The following is a 13665-nucleotide window of genomic DNA, read 5'->3' as shown; positions in this document are numbered from 1 at the left end:
TGAGTGAACACATTCTAAGTGGAATCACAGTGGTGCACCTAGGATGCTTGGCAGAAAGGAGAGGCAGGAGGAAAGAGCCTGGGGAGTGTGAAGATGAAAGTCCACTACACCTGCAGTTTATGAAAAGTAGAAAATGTACCGAATGAGCTGGGAGGACAAACTGTACTTGATTAATTGAGCTATCTAGGTAATAGGATTTCCATCCAAACTGCCAAAAGTACTTCCTGGTTTCTTCTTGCTGCCTATCGTAAAATATAAAGGGAAATTTTAAAAAAATGTTTAAGTTGAAGATTATTTAAAAGGAGACAGAACTTGCTGATTTTGGAATTTTCCAGCCTTTTACGATGACAGAAGATGTTAAAATTAATGACTCTCAAGCAAGAGCATATCCAGGGCATTGAGATTAGGTGGTCTAAATATAGCATTTTACACCACCTATAGGCCAGTTCTTCTTCATATTTTTTTTTTAAACAAAGGTGTTCTAAAAATGAGTGTGACTGTAAAATTCTTTCTTAAGCCTCAGAAAGCTTGAAGGGGATGCTTCATGGCATTATTTAGTCAGGCCAATATCCTCCAAAGAGTTTAGGGGTATCACTCAGGGATCATTTCAGTCACACAATAAGACTGCTACCAAGGTTCAGGGTGTCATCCCTCAGCTATCTCAGCAGAAAATCAAGACAGAGTAGGCCTTATTATGAAGACATGATTGTGGCTTTGGAGTGTGGTGCTTTGCCATGAACCCCACTATGATTATCAGGAGACACACCAAGTTTTTAAGATAACATATTTAAGTTCAGCTCAGACTGAAAGGACCAGCAATAGTACAAAATAAGAGCTATGGACTTCTACCTTCCACAAGCAGGAAGCAGGCTAGGGAGACTGTTTCATGTAACCATATACTAGCCATCTTTCATGCAATGGCATCATGTCAGAGGGCAGAATTAAAAAATCAGAGACTGAAGCCTAGGAAGCTTCCAGGCCTTAAATGCTAATCAAAGGACTGCCCACAAGAACCCATGGGATTTCAGAACTGCTACTATTGACTCCCATGTTCCCTCCCCTTTCTAGAACAGGAGTGTCTATGAAGGTTATCTATGCCTGACCCACCACTGTATGTTGGCTGTGAAAGTGAGCAGATTAACTCATCTCTTTTGTTCTCAGATCTCAGGTCTAGAGGAACTACACTTGTATAATTTGAACTGATGCATTGGAGAAGACTTGAGAGGCTCTTGGACTGCAAGGAAATCAAACCAGTCAATCCTAAAGTAAATCTCTCCTGCATATTCATTGGAGGGACTGATGCTGAAGCTGAAGCTCCAATACTTTGGCTACCTGATGTGAATAACTGACTCATTGGAAAAGACCATGATGCAGAAAAAAATGAAGGTAAGAGAAGGGGACAGCAGAGGATGGGATTGTTGGATAGCATCATCGACTTAATGGACTTGAGTTTGAGCAAGCTCCTGAAGTTGATGGACAGGGAAGCCTGCAGTGCTGCAGTCCACGGGGGAGCAAAGAATAAGATACAATTTAGCAACAGAACACTTGAGATATTTTACAAGTGGACCCTGATCCATATCTGGACCTGACATAGATGACAAGCTCCTGAACTTCAAGTTAATGGATAAATTATTTGAAAGCATTGGCAGGAAAATGCATTTTGGACATACAAGCATGTAAACAATATGTGGCCATGTGTGTACCACGTGGTTTTAAATTATGTCCATAATTCCTTCCTTCTCCCCTTCACATGTGTGCTGGACTTAGTGGCTCACTTCTCATGTTAGAATATTGGAGAAATGAACAATAAAGCATCTGAGACTAGGTCATAAAACACACTGCAGCCGCCTTGCTTATCTTCTTTGATCACTCACTCTAAAAGCCAGCTTAGTCATATCTTGAGAACACTCAGGTCAGCCCATTAGAGAGGCCTATGTGAAAGAACCGAGGCTTTCTCCCAATAGCCAGCAAGCAAACTGGTTTCAACAGCTATGTGAGTAAGCCATCTTGGAAGGAAATCCACCAGCGCATGTCAAGGCTTCAGATGATGGCAATCTCATGAAACACTGAGCCAGAACACTCGGCTGAATTACTCCTGGATTCCCAACTTTCAGCAGCAGTATGAAATAACATTGTTTTAAGCTGCTAGTTTGGGGTAATTGCTTATGCAGCAGTAGTTCATTAATGCCCTGCCAACTTTGGGCAAAGTATTTATTCAGGGGTGCCTGTCCATCTAGCCCAATCTAATCCAGAATCTGCTACTTCAGTTTAGAAAACATACCCGACCCTTGATTTGACCACCCTCAGTATCAGAACAAATATCATTTCACTCACCTGAATATCTTATCAGCCTTGCCTAGCCTCAGCAATGATCCTCTCAGTTGAGCCAGAATCCACCCTCACCCTTATGGTCCTGTTAATAAGTTTCCATCCACTGACACCCATTCTGTTATTGTTGTCCATTGCTTTTCAGTCTCCCAGTATCTCTTTGCAATCCCATGCACCCACCGTGTTCCTTAGCTATAAATCCCAGCTGCATCCCTGCTGGAGTCAGACATAAGCTCAATTTCTCTCCCATATTATAATACCCCACTGTAGTACTCTTACCTTGAATAAAGTTTTTCTTACCACACTTAGTAAGTGTTATGAATAATTTTTTAACATTTCCAAGTTCTGTTAGTAAGGATCATTCTCAAAGCAATATAGTTTTATACCTTTACTCTTTATACTATATTCATTTGGGGGAACAAATTTCTAGAATTAAAACATTTTATGTTTACCATACAAACAGAAAATATCTTTTAAAATATATTTACATATCTTAAAAAATGCAGTAATCTGAAAAGGATGTGTATATAGACATGTCAGTGTATATACACACATATCCTCAGAGCTCCAAGGAAAACTTAATTCTCAGTAAATTATAAATGAAAACATTCTGCCTGAAAATAGTGAAATCTTTGGAATTAACTTGCCAAAAACCAGAGAGAATGAAATTTTAATTAAAAAACATGTATACATAAAAATATTTGGGATTCAGACAAAATTGCTAAATAAAGATAGATCAATCCCTAAACCATCTATGGAAAAAAAAGAAAAGAATAGAAAAGAAAAGAAAAGAAATTCTCAGTATCATGTAATAAAATGTAATGGAAAAGAACCTACAAAAGAATAGATATGTATCTGCATAACTAAATCACTGTGATATACATCTGAAATTTAACACTGTAAATCAAATATATTTACAGAAATAAAACTGTAAAGAAAGCTTTTAAAATACAATGTTATAAAGAAAAAAAACTAAAGCATGTAGAAGGTATATATGAATTGAAACAAAAATAGAATACGACAAAAATAAAACTTGTTGGGATAATAAAACAAGAGCTGCTTCTTGGAAAAAGAAATCAGAAACATTGATACAACTGTGGCTAATCTAATAAGGGGACAAGGAGGTTAATTCCAATACTAGAAGTGAGAAATGAAATGGGATTCTGAGAGGATAATATTCAACTCTGAGTGGAATTACTTTTGTTTCAGGAAAGGTCCAGTCAAGCAAAAACCTGGGGAAAGAAAGGGAAGAAAAGAAAGAGGAAGAGATACAAGGGAAAAGAGGAAGAAAAGGAAAGGAAGGGAGAAGGAAAGAAAAGTAAATGCCTCAACAAATGTTGTAAACTATCCAATAAAACAATTCTCTTCAAGATCTAAAAACAGAAATGGAAATTTATTAAGCCAGATACTCATTGCTTTTGATGGTACTCAGAACAAGAAAACCCATTTATACATCACTGTTTAGAAGTCCTGGCCAACACAATATGATTATTGAAAAGAATAAAAATATGCCATGTTATTTATAAAAAGATAGACAGCAGAAATGCTTTTTTAAAAAATTATTTCTACAAATACTAATTTTACTTACAATGTTTTGGCATCATTAATAAAATAATAAATTTTACCTGAAAGAATGGCAAAATAGACAAGGAAATTCACAAAGGGCAATTACAAAATAGTAATCTGGACAGATATTCAATATATTTGTAAACAAAACAAAGTGTCATTGTGTGAACAAAATATAGAGGTATCAATAGAAAAACAGAGGAAGCTCCTGAAAGAACTCAACTCACTATTAACTATCTTCTATTTGCAGGCACAGAAACTGACTCAAGTTAATTCTAAGAAGCAAAGCCCTGATGTTATTATCTCTTCCTTTTTTTTTTTTTTTTTTTTTGGTGAAAATTTAGGAAATTTAGGCTGGAGAGGGAAGAAGAGGATAGAGACTTCAAGTGCCTTTAAGGAGGAGGAGGAAAGAGAGGGGGTTGGAGATTTGATTGTGTTATTTGAACTGCATTGGTGAAGCTCAAACAAGGGAGGTAGCAAGCCATGCAGGCCTACGGGAAGAGCATTTCCAGAAGAACAGCACTTGCAGTCTTGGGATCGGGAAGAAATGGAATTTGATGGGGGAAACCAAGGCCAGTGTTGTCAAAAAGAGTACATTAGTGGGGAAAATAGTAGAGTAGAAGGACCGAGAATGGAAGAGAGGAGCAGTCAGGGACCATATTGTGGGAACGTTTTATTTTTTATTTTTTATTTTTTTTATTTTTATTTTTTTATTTTTTATTTTTTAGTTTTTTATTTTTTAAATTTTAAAATCTTTAATTCTTACATGCATTCCCAAACATGAACCCCCCTCCCACCTCCCTCCCCATAACATCTTTCTGGGTCATCCCCATGCACCAGCCCCAAGCATGCTGCATCCTGCGTCAGACATAGACTGGCGATTCAATTCACATGATAGTATACATGTTAGAATGTCATTCTCCCAAATCATCCCACCCTCTCCCTCTCCCTCTGAGTCCAAAAGTCCGTTATACACATCTGTGTCTCTTTCCCTGTCTTGCATACAGGGTCGTCATTGCCATCTTCCTAAATTCCATATATATGTGGGAACCTTTTAATTTGGCAATAAATACAACTTGTACTCCTTAGAAGCATACTTCACAGCAACTAACAGCAACAGTGTTGATAATACTAAGCAACAATAAAAGCATGTAACTAAAACATTTTATATTTTTACTATAGAAATCGAAGAAAGGAGATACGAATGCAATAGTCTGCATATTTATTGATACAGAGAGTTTTCATCTGAGACCAGAACACACACACACACTCTTGATAGAACTAAAAGTGGTTTCAGCTGACACTTAGCAAAGCGCTTTGGCCCAAGTAAACTAACTGGAAAGGCCTAGTAAAATATTCAAAGTGCAAATAAGTCAACCAAGCTTTGAGTAAATAAATATAATTTATTTGAATTTGAATTTACACTCAGGAGATTACCTAAAATGGAGATAATAGATTCACTACAGCTTAATCATCTGCAGTCCTTCCTCTTCAGTTCTGAGAGGGATGCTAACCCCTTGGTGATTATCATTTTCCAGCATTTTGTGAAAGCTTTGAGGATTTAAATAAATCGAGGAGTGGGGAGAGTGGGGAGAGACAAAGAGGAGGAGAAAGGAAGAGGAAACTGAGAGATTTCCCCTGGCAGAGGTCTACAGATAGGATCCCAGCTTCTTTGAGTGGTGCACAGAGATTGCTAGGTATCTGTGCCAGAAGTGGAGAAGGGGTGACACTCAACTCCAGGAGGAGACTCAACTCCAGGAACCTACAGAGGCAGCCAAGTGTGCTGAGGTTCAGGAACCAATACTTAGAGGGTACCCCACAGGTCTGTGAAAGAGCCCTTGGAGACCATAAGAAAAAAGGTTTCCACAAGCAAAATCACAGATTAGATGGTTGGATAGATTAGAGGAAGGATAACTCTATGACCTGAAAATTACTGACATAAATGAGACAATTCTTACAAATCAGACTGTGTCAAGTTAAGACTGAAACTCAGCATTAGTTTGATACAATGGGAAATTACACACACATAGAATTAGCTGTTAACTGGACTACATTTGTGTCCAAGGCAAGATAAAACACAAAACTGAAATCTTCACATGTTCAACTAGGGTAAGACACATGTAACTGGAAAAGGTAAGGAAAAGTTCTAAAAGAGTTTAATCATCTTGGACTATTTTTATCCACTACATTTACTATTCTTGGACAACTCCATTGTAGCTTAAGGGTAAGAGAACTCAATTTAGCCCAGTTCAAAAACTGAACACATTCCCTGTGTTTGATCCTTTTCAGGTAAAACTATGGATCCACTACAAATCAAAGTGGATGCCAAGTCTCTTTTTTCTTTGGGAATTTTAACTTGCTTTACTACTGTGTCTGACACAGATATGGCTACCTCATTGTGACTTTAGGCCTGCCAAATTGGAAAGGGGATGGAATGAATCAAATTCCCCTTTAGATCACTCAACAGGAGGTCCACAGGCACCAGGTCTCATTCTATTAACTATCTCTGCTTCTCCAACTGCAGTCAATGATACACAGGGCCTGCTTGATGCTTGCAAGGGTCTCTCACCAAACACAGGCATTTTAACGGTTGGCTTCCTTGAGATGTCCCTGGACTACGTAAAAACAGTCTGAGACACGGTTCCTTCTACCTTGGCTCTATGCCTGGAGTGAATGTATGCATCTTCGTCAACTGGGACAAGAAGCCACAGCTCTTCACTGATTAAATCCCGTGTCTGGTGCAAACTCACATCACAGCTTCTCCATCAACTTCTCCACTGCACGCTTTCAGAGCCAGGTTATGTTAGATCAGCACAAGAGGCACTTCAGAGAGTTCAGCAGCACAGGGGTCCATACCATAACAAAGACATTCAAATCTGGCTATATAGTTGATACTAAGATCTTCAAGGCATGAAAACAGTTGAAAATCACATTTCTAAAACACTCTACAGATTATATGTATAGTAGAGCTTTCAAACTTACAAGTAACATGAAATACCAAAATAGGTTCTTACTTTTCCTTTCTCCACTTCTCTCATTCTCTCTCTCTCTCACACACATGCACACATTCTTTTTACATGTTAAGACAATTATATGAAAAGCAGATAATAGATTTTCAAATAACATCTCAATATGCAGATCAAACAAAACAGACTGGGAAAGACTAGAGGTTTCTTCAAGAAAATTAGAGATACCAAGGGAACATTTCATGCAAAGATGAACACAATGAAACAGAAATCTTATGGACCGAACAGGAGAGGAAATATTAAGAAGAGGTAGCAGGAATCTATACAGGAAAGACTGAAGAACTATACAGAAAAGATCTTCATGATCCCAATAATCATGATGATGTAATCACTCACCTAGAGCCACACATCCTGGAGTGTGAAGTCAAGTGGGCCCTAGGAAGCATCAATAGAAACAAAGCTGTTGGAGATACAGAACTCCAGTTGAGGGATTTCAAATCCTAATAGATAGTGCTGTTAAAGTGCTGAACTCAATACGCCAGCAAAGATGGAAAACTCAGCAGTGGAAACAAGACTGGAAAAGATCAGCTGTTCCAGTATGTGTATTTTAGAGCTTGTTCTCTGTAGCCGTGAAATGTGTCCCACAAAGAGTTAGACAGGGCTGAAGCAATTCTTTGCAAATAGTTGCAAGTTTTTTTTTTTTTTTTTAAACCTGTGGCACCTTTTTTCCATTGACAATTAACTGTGAAGGTGGAGTAGCTGCTTGGCTTTGAGGGACCCAGGTGGTGTCAAGTGTGCAGTTTGCAGGGACACAGACTGACTACACCACAGGAGTTATGGCCCTATCAGAGTCTTTTTTTTTTTTTTTTTTAAGTTTCTTGTATCTGGCGATCTGAAGGCGGCCTCGTTGGCCAGTCTTTCTCCCTAGGTCCACCTATTCAGGTATTTAGAAGGCTTCCTTGCCTGGGATCCTTCTCTGTTGTTCACTGTGTCAGCACATAGAGAGACCTCACTGGCTGGGGTCCTACTCTGTAGATCAGTGCATCTGACACTTAAAGGAGCATCCTGAATGGGGTTCTATTCTAGTATGGTGCATCAGGCACTTAAAGGAGCACCCTGGGTGGTGTCCTGCTCTGCATTTCAGTGTGTTCAGCATTTGATGGGTCAGCCTCATTATTTTCGTAACTGCTGATGCTAGCATGTGGGGAGAGAGAGGCTATGGTGATTGCTTCACCCCCTACATGTGACTCAGGGATATTGCCTTGGTTCCATGACGGTCTGACTTTCCTCCACAGGCATACCCTACCACAGTCTCCTCCCTCAAACCCCCTCTCCCCATCTCTCCCCAGTACACAGCAGCCCTCACCCAGGAATTACCCCAGAATCCCTAAACTGCAGCTCCCAGGCACTGTGTCTTTCAGGGGACACATGTCCTTATCTGGGGTATGTACGGCTGCAGCAAGTACTCTCTGATTCTCATTGCATCTAGGTTTCCACAGATCAGCTGTTTCACTCTCTGCTTTAAATGTTTATTCTATGATTCAGACAATTGACCCAGTGTAGGACAGGACCTCTGCTTCAGTTCCTTCACCCTTCTTTCCTTCTACTGAGTTTTGCGTGGTTCTATATATTCTTTTCCACTTGTCCGGTACTCCTGTCTACTTTCCAGTAATGTTCTGATTACTGTGTCTGAAGGTGTATGCCTGATGTATCCATGCAGAGATGTACTCCACATCCACCTACAGCTCCACCATCTTGTTCTCTCATCTCACGAGAGTTTTAGAGCACAGAATCCACAGTGGTAGTAGGTGTGCTATAAAATGTGAGTTCAGATATACTCGAGGGCAAGCTCAGTGATTTTAGCACAGCTGATCTAAAGCATGGATTTAGTGTTGGCCAGACACATGCTTCAAATGTTAAGAAAATTATTTATGGTGTGCCAATTCTAGAGCACAAGATCAGTGTTTGTGTAACATTTCCTGTAGAATGCAAGTTCAGTTGTGGAAAGAGGTATGCTCCGCAATGCAACTGAGCAGTTTTAGACATCTTGTGGTAGAGTACATGCTCAATAATGGTAGGAACTGTGCTCCAGTGTGCATTCAGTAGTGGCTGGATGCATGTTGCCAGTGCCAATGGAATAGCTTCAAACAGCCTGCTGTAAAGTGCAAGCACACTAGTGGCAGAATGTGTGCTCCAGATTGCAAGCTAAGCAGTTTCAGTACTTCCAGCCTACAGCTGAGATGCAGTAGTGATGCATGCAGGCTCCAAAGTGCCATCCTACTATTTGTGTCACACCCGCTCTAGAGCACAGTCTAAGTAGTGGTGGGGAGGATCCTCAAAAGCACCATTTCAGGAGATGAAGCACGTGTTCTCTAAAGCCAAGATTCAGTATTTGAAGGATGCCTGCTCTAGATCATGGGTCTGTATTAACAGGGGTATGCCTAAAGCGTGTTTCACTGTTGAGAGGCATGCTGAAGAGCTAAGTTCAGCAGATGCAGCATGCCTGCTCTACATGTGCTTCAGAGTGTTGTCTCAGGAGTTGCAGTGCCCTTGCTCAAGAGTGCAGACTGCAGAGGGACATGTTCTCTTGAAAGCTGGGTTTTTACTTTTGGTTGCATATCCAGAGATCCAATTCAGAAAATGTGATATACCTGCTCTGCCACACAAGCTCAGTAGTGGGAAGACAAGCCCTCAACAGTGCAAGCTCAAGGGTTGTGGCATAAGTGTATTGTGATGCATGATCAATTGAGGCAGGACATATAAAGTATATACCAGGTCTGCAGTGGCGGCACATCATCCATAGGTATACAGGTACACTACTCACAGCTTGCACAGTCAAGAGTGCTGGGTGACTAGCAGCCAAATGGCTGGTATAAAATGTCACTGGGGTAATTGTTGCACACACCTTCTCGAGCAATACCTCAAGGAAGTTGACTTTATTCTTCAGAATTCAAGGTCACTAGTGGTCACAGTTGATCTAGAATGATGGTTCACTCGTGGGTAGGATATGTGTTTTAGAAAGCAGCCTCCTGGAGTAGGTCCTCCAGAGTGCAACCTCAGTAGTTGGGACACCTGCTCTAGAGTGCAGGAAGAAGATTGGGGAAAATATGTAACAGAGGGCAAGCCAAGTGACTGGCAATTTTCAGCTGCAGAGTGTAGGCTCAGAGGTTTAAGCACACAGGCCATCGAGCAAGATTACTAGTAGTGGAACTCATGCTCTATAATGCAGGCTCAGCAGTGATAAAGGAGTGTACCAGGGTGCAAAATCAGTAGATGAAACATGAATATTTTGGGGCCTGGGCTTACAAGTGGCAAGACACATGTTTCAGAGTACAAAATTAGTAATGGCCACACACATGCTCTAGACTACATACTCACTAACTGTGCCATGTCTTCTTAGTGTAAGGACTCAGAAGTGACAAGTGTGCTGTGGTGCTAGGATTTATACTGCTGCAATGCATGATTCAGTGTACAGTTGTGTAGTTCAGGCATTCTTACTCTACAGCACAGTCTCAGTAGTGTCAGAACATTGGCTCTTGAAGCCACATGCAGTCATAATGGGATATATGCTTCTGAGTAAACCTCAGCAGTGCAAAACCCATGATGAAATGTGCTCACTCTGTATTCATGAGATCTGTACTCCCAGCTGCACATTCAGTTACTGTGGCATGTGTGCAACTAGAGCATGTTCTCAGCAGAGCCCAGATGCATGCACTTGAGCTAATGCTCAGTAGAGGTGTACCATGTCCTCCAGTGTTTAAACTCACTCTGTCTACAGGAGTGCTGGCTCAGTTGTGTCCACAAGTAAACTTCAGAGTGCAAGTTCAGTAATTGTTTAGGCACACCTGAACTACAGTGAAGGATGAGTAGTGGCCTGACTTACCTATCAAGCAACAAGCTAATGATTGTGATATTTATGCTTTAGAGTGAAAGTTCAGCCGGTGATGAACTTTTGTTTGGGACGGCAATTTCGGTAGTGTAGGGATGCAGAATCCAGAGTGTAATATACCAAAAGTGTATGTGTACTTACAACAGGAATGTTTTAGGGACAGTCTCAGTAGTGGCAGGCCATATACTCGAGAACTCGGGTTCAGGAGTGATGGGATGTATGCTCTACTGTGCAGTCTCAGTGACAGCAACGTACTAGTTCTAAATCTTGTTAATAATCTCAATAGTGGCAGAAAGGGTGGTCCAGATTGGAAACTAAGTAGTTCCAGCGAGCGTCCTCTAGATGGTGGTCTATGTGGTCACACAGAGTCGGACACGACTGAAGTGACTTAGCAGCAGCAGCAGTGGAGGTCTGAAATCAGGGGTCAGTAGTTGTGAAAAGCTTCTTGCATTTTCAGTCGTTACCGCCTGCCAGAGCGCAGGTACCTGGTTGTGATAGTTATGCTCTAGAGTTGCAATGTATGTTCCAGAATGTAAGCTAATTAGTTCACATGTTTTAATTCAATTCTAAGTAAAAGTAGAATGCAAACTTGAGATTTCAACCTCAGTAGTTTCTGCATGCAAAATCAGAAGTAGTGGTTCATACACTCATGAGTGCCAGATCATGGGTTGAAGCATAATTGCCACAGAGTGGGGCACAACAGTGGTAAGAAGCGTACTTCAGAGTGCAAAATAAGTAGCTGCTGGATGCATACTACAGAGGGTGAGCTCAGTAGCTTCACTGTGTGCATGCTTCACACTATGAGCTCAATAGTACTTGATGGTGTTATATTGACAGTATACATACTTTAGAGCACTTGCTTAGTAGTGGCAGAATGCATACCTTTGAATATAAACTCGGTAGACTGGTTCTCAGAGAAGGCAATGGCACCCCACTCCACCACTCTTGCCTGGAAAATCCCATGGATGGAGGAGCCCGGTGGGCTGCAATCCATGGGGTCGCTATGAGTCGGACATGACTGAGTGACTTTGCTTTCACTTTTCACTTTCATGCATTAGAGAAGGATATGGCAACCCTCTCCAGTGTTCTTGCCTGGAGTATCCCAGGGACGGGAGCCTCATGGGCTGCCATCTATGGGGTCACACAGAGTCAGACACAACTGAAGCGATTTAGCAGCAGCAGTCTGGTCCTAAGATGGGAGTGACATAATGAGAAGGAGTTCAGTTTTTCCTCAGTAAATACCTCAAATGATTGTCAGGATATGGAGTAACTTTCATTAAACAAGTTCTATATGCTGGAGAGGACACCAGATACCAGAAAGGCCAATCGGTTTGCTCATAATGAAGTAGAAGAGATAAACAAAAATAGCGAGACAAACATTTAACGACAGAGACTGATTTTAGAACCAGACATGCAACAATGGACTGGTTCTGAATTGTAACCCTGCTTATTTAAATTAGATGCAGAGTACATCATCTGAAATGCCAGACTGGATGAAGCACAAGCCTGAATCAAGACTGCTGGGAGAAATAGCAATAACCTCAGATACACAGATGACAAAACCCATATAGCAGAAAGTGAAGAGGGACTAAAGAGCCTCTTGATGAAAGTGAAACAGGAGAGTGAAAAAGCTGGCTTAAAACTCAACATTCAAAAATGAACATAATGGCATCTGGTCCCATGATTTCCTGGCAAGCAGATGGGGAAACAATGGAAATTGTGAGAGACTATTTTCTTGGCTCTAAAAACACTGTAAATGGTGGCTGCAGCATAAAATTAAAAGACACTTGCTCCTTGGAAGAAAAACTATGACCAACCTAGACAGCATATTTAAAAACTGAGACATTACTTTGCCAACAAAAGTCTTTCTAGTCCAGGCTATAATTTTTCCAGTAGTCATGTATGAATGTGAGAATTGGATTATACAGAGAGCTGAGCCCTGAAATCTTGATGATTTTGAAGTGTGGTGTTGGAGAAGACTCTTGAAAGCCCTGTGGACAGCAAGGGAATGAAATCATTCAGTAAGAAATTCAGTCCTGAATATTTATTGGAAGGACTGATGCTAAAGCTGAAGCTACAATATTTTCGCTACCTGATGCAAAGAACTGACTCTTGCAAATGACCCCAATGTTGGGAAAGATTGAAGGCAGGAGGAGAAGCTCTCTGGAACAGTGTACTCTGGATGACAGAGGATGAGATTGAGTCCATCACCAACTGAATGGAGGTGAGTTGGAGCAAGCTATGGAAGTTGGTGATGGACAGAGGAGCCTGATGTGCCACAGGCCTTAGAGTTACAAATAGTTTGACACGACTGAGCAACTGAACTGAACTTGTGTATGGGATAGAGAGTCAAATCCTAAGCAGATTGATAAGAAACCTGGGCTCCCCAAAGTGAAGAAACGTGTCTGAATTCTTGAGGAGGAGATAAGGTTCTGGAATTTTCAAGGAGGAGAAAAGGGCAAAGATGTTTGTTTGCTTGCTTGTTTGTTTTTCTCTATATTCCTTAGTCTTAGTCACATAATTTTTTTTTTCCCTTTAAACCTGGAACTGATGATTACTCTGCAACAACTCTGTTTAAACTCTGTAACTGGGATTATATAGCAACAATGTATCATGCTTGAGGACAGTTTCTCCTTCCTGAAAACCTTCTGACTAATCCTAGTATTTTAGGTGTATTATGGCAGTGGGTCTGGTAGGATCTTTCTATTGCTAAATTCTAATCCCGTTATCCTAAAATATAAATTGTGGGAGTAGGTTTGGTAAAATTTTCACAAACTTGAGACATTCTTTTGATTTATTATAATAATTAAGTTAAAATGTATGTAACTCCCTTGCTGACACTAGCAATGGGGGCATTCTCCGGCTGCCTTCTGATGTCCATGTCACAAGCTTTTCCTGTCCCTTTTCTTACTATAA

This window comes from Ovis aries, chromosome Y (assembly GCF_016772045.2).
Source record: "Ovis aries strain OAR_USU_Benz2616 breed Rambouillet chromosome Y, ARS-UI_Ramb_v3.0, whole genome shotgun sequence".
Classification (NCBI taxonomy): domain Eukaryota; kingdom Metazoa; phylum Chordata; class Mammalia; order Artiodactyla; family Bovidae; genus Ovis; species Ovis aries.
Note: the sequence above shows the minus strand (reverse complement) of the source record.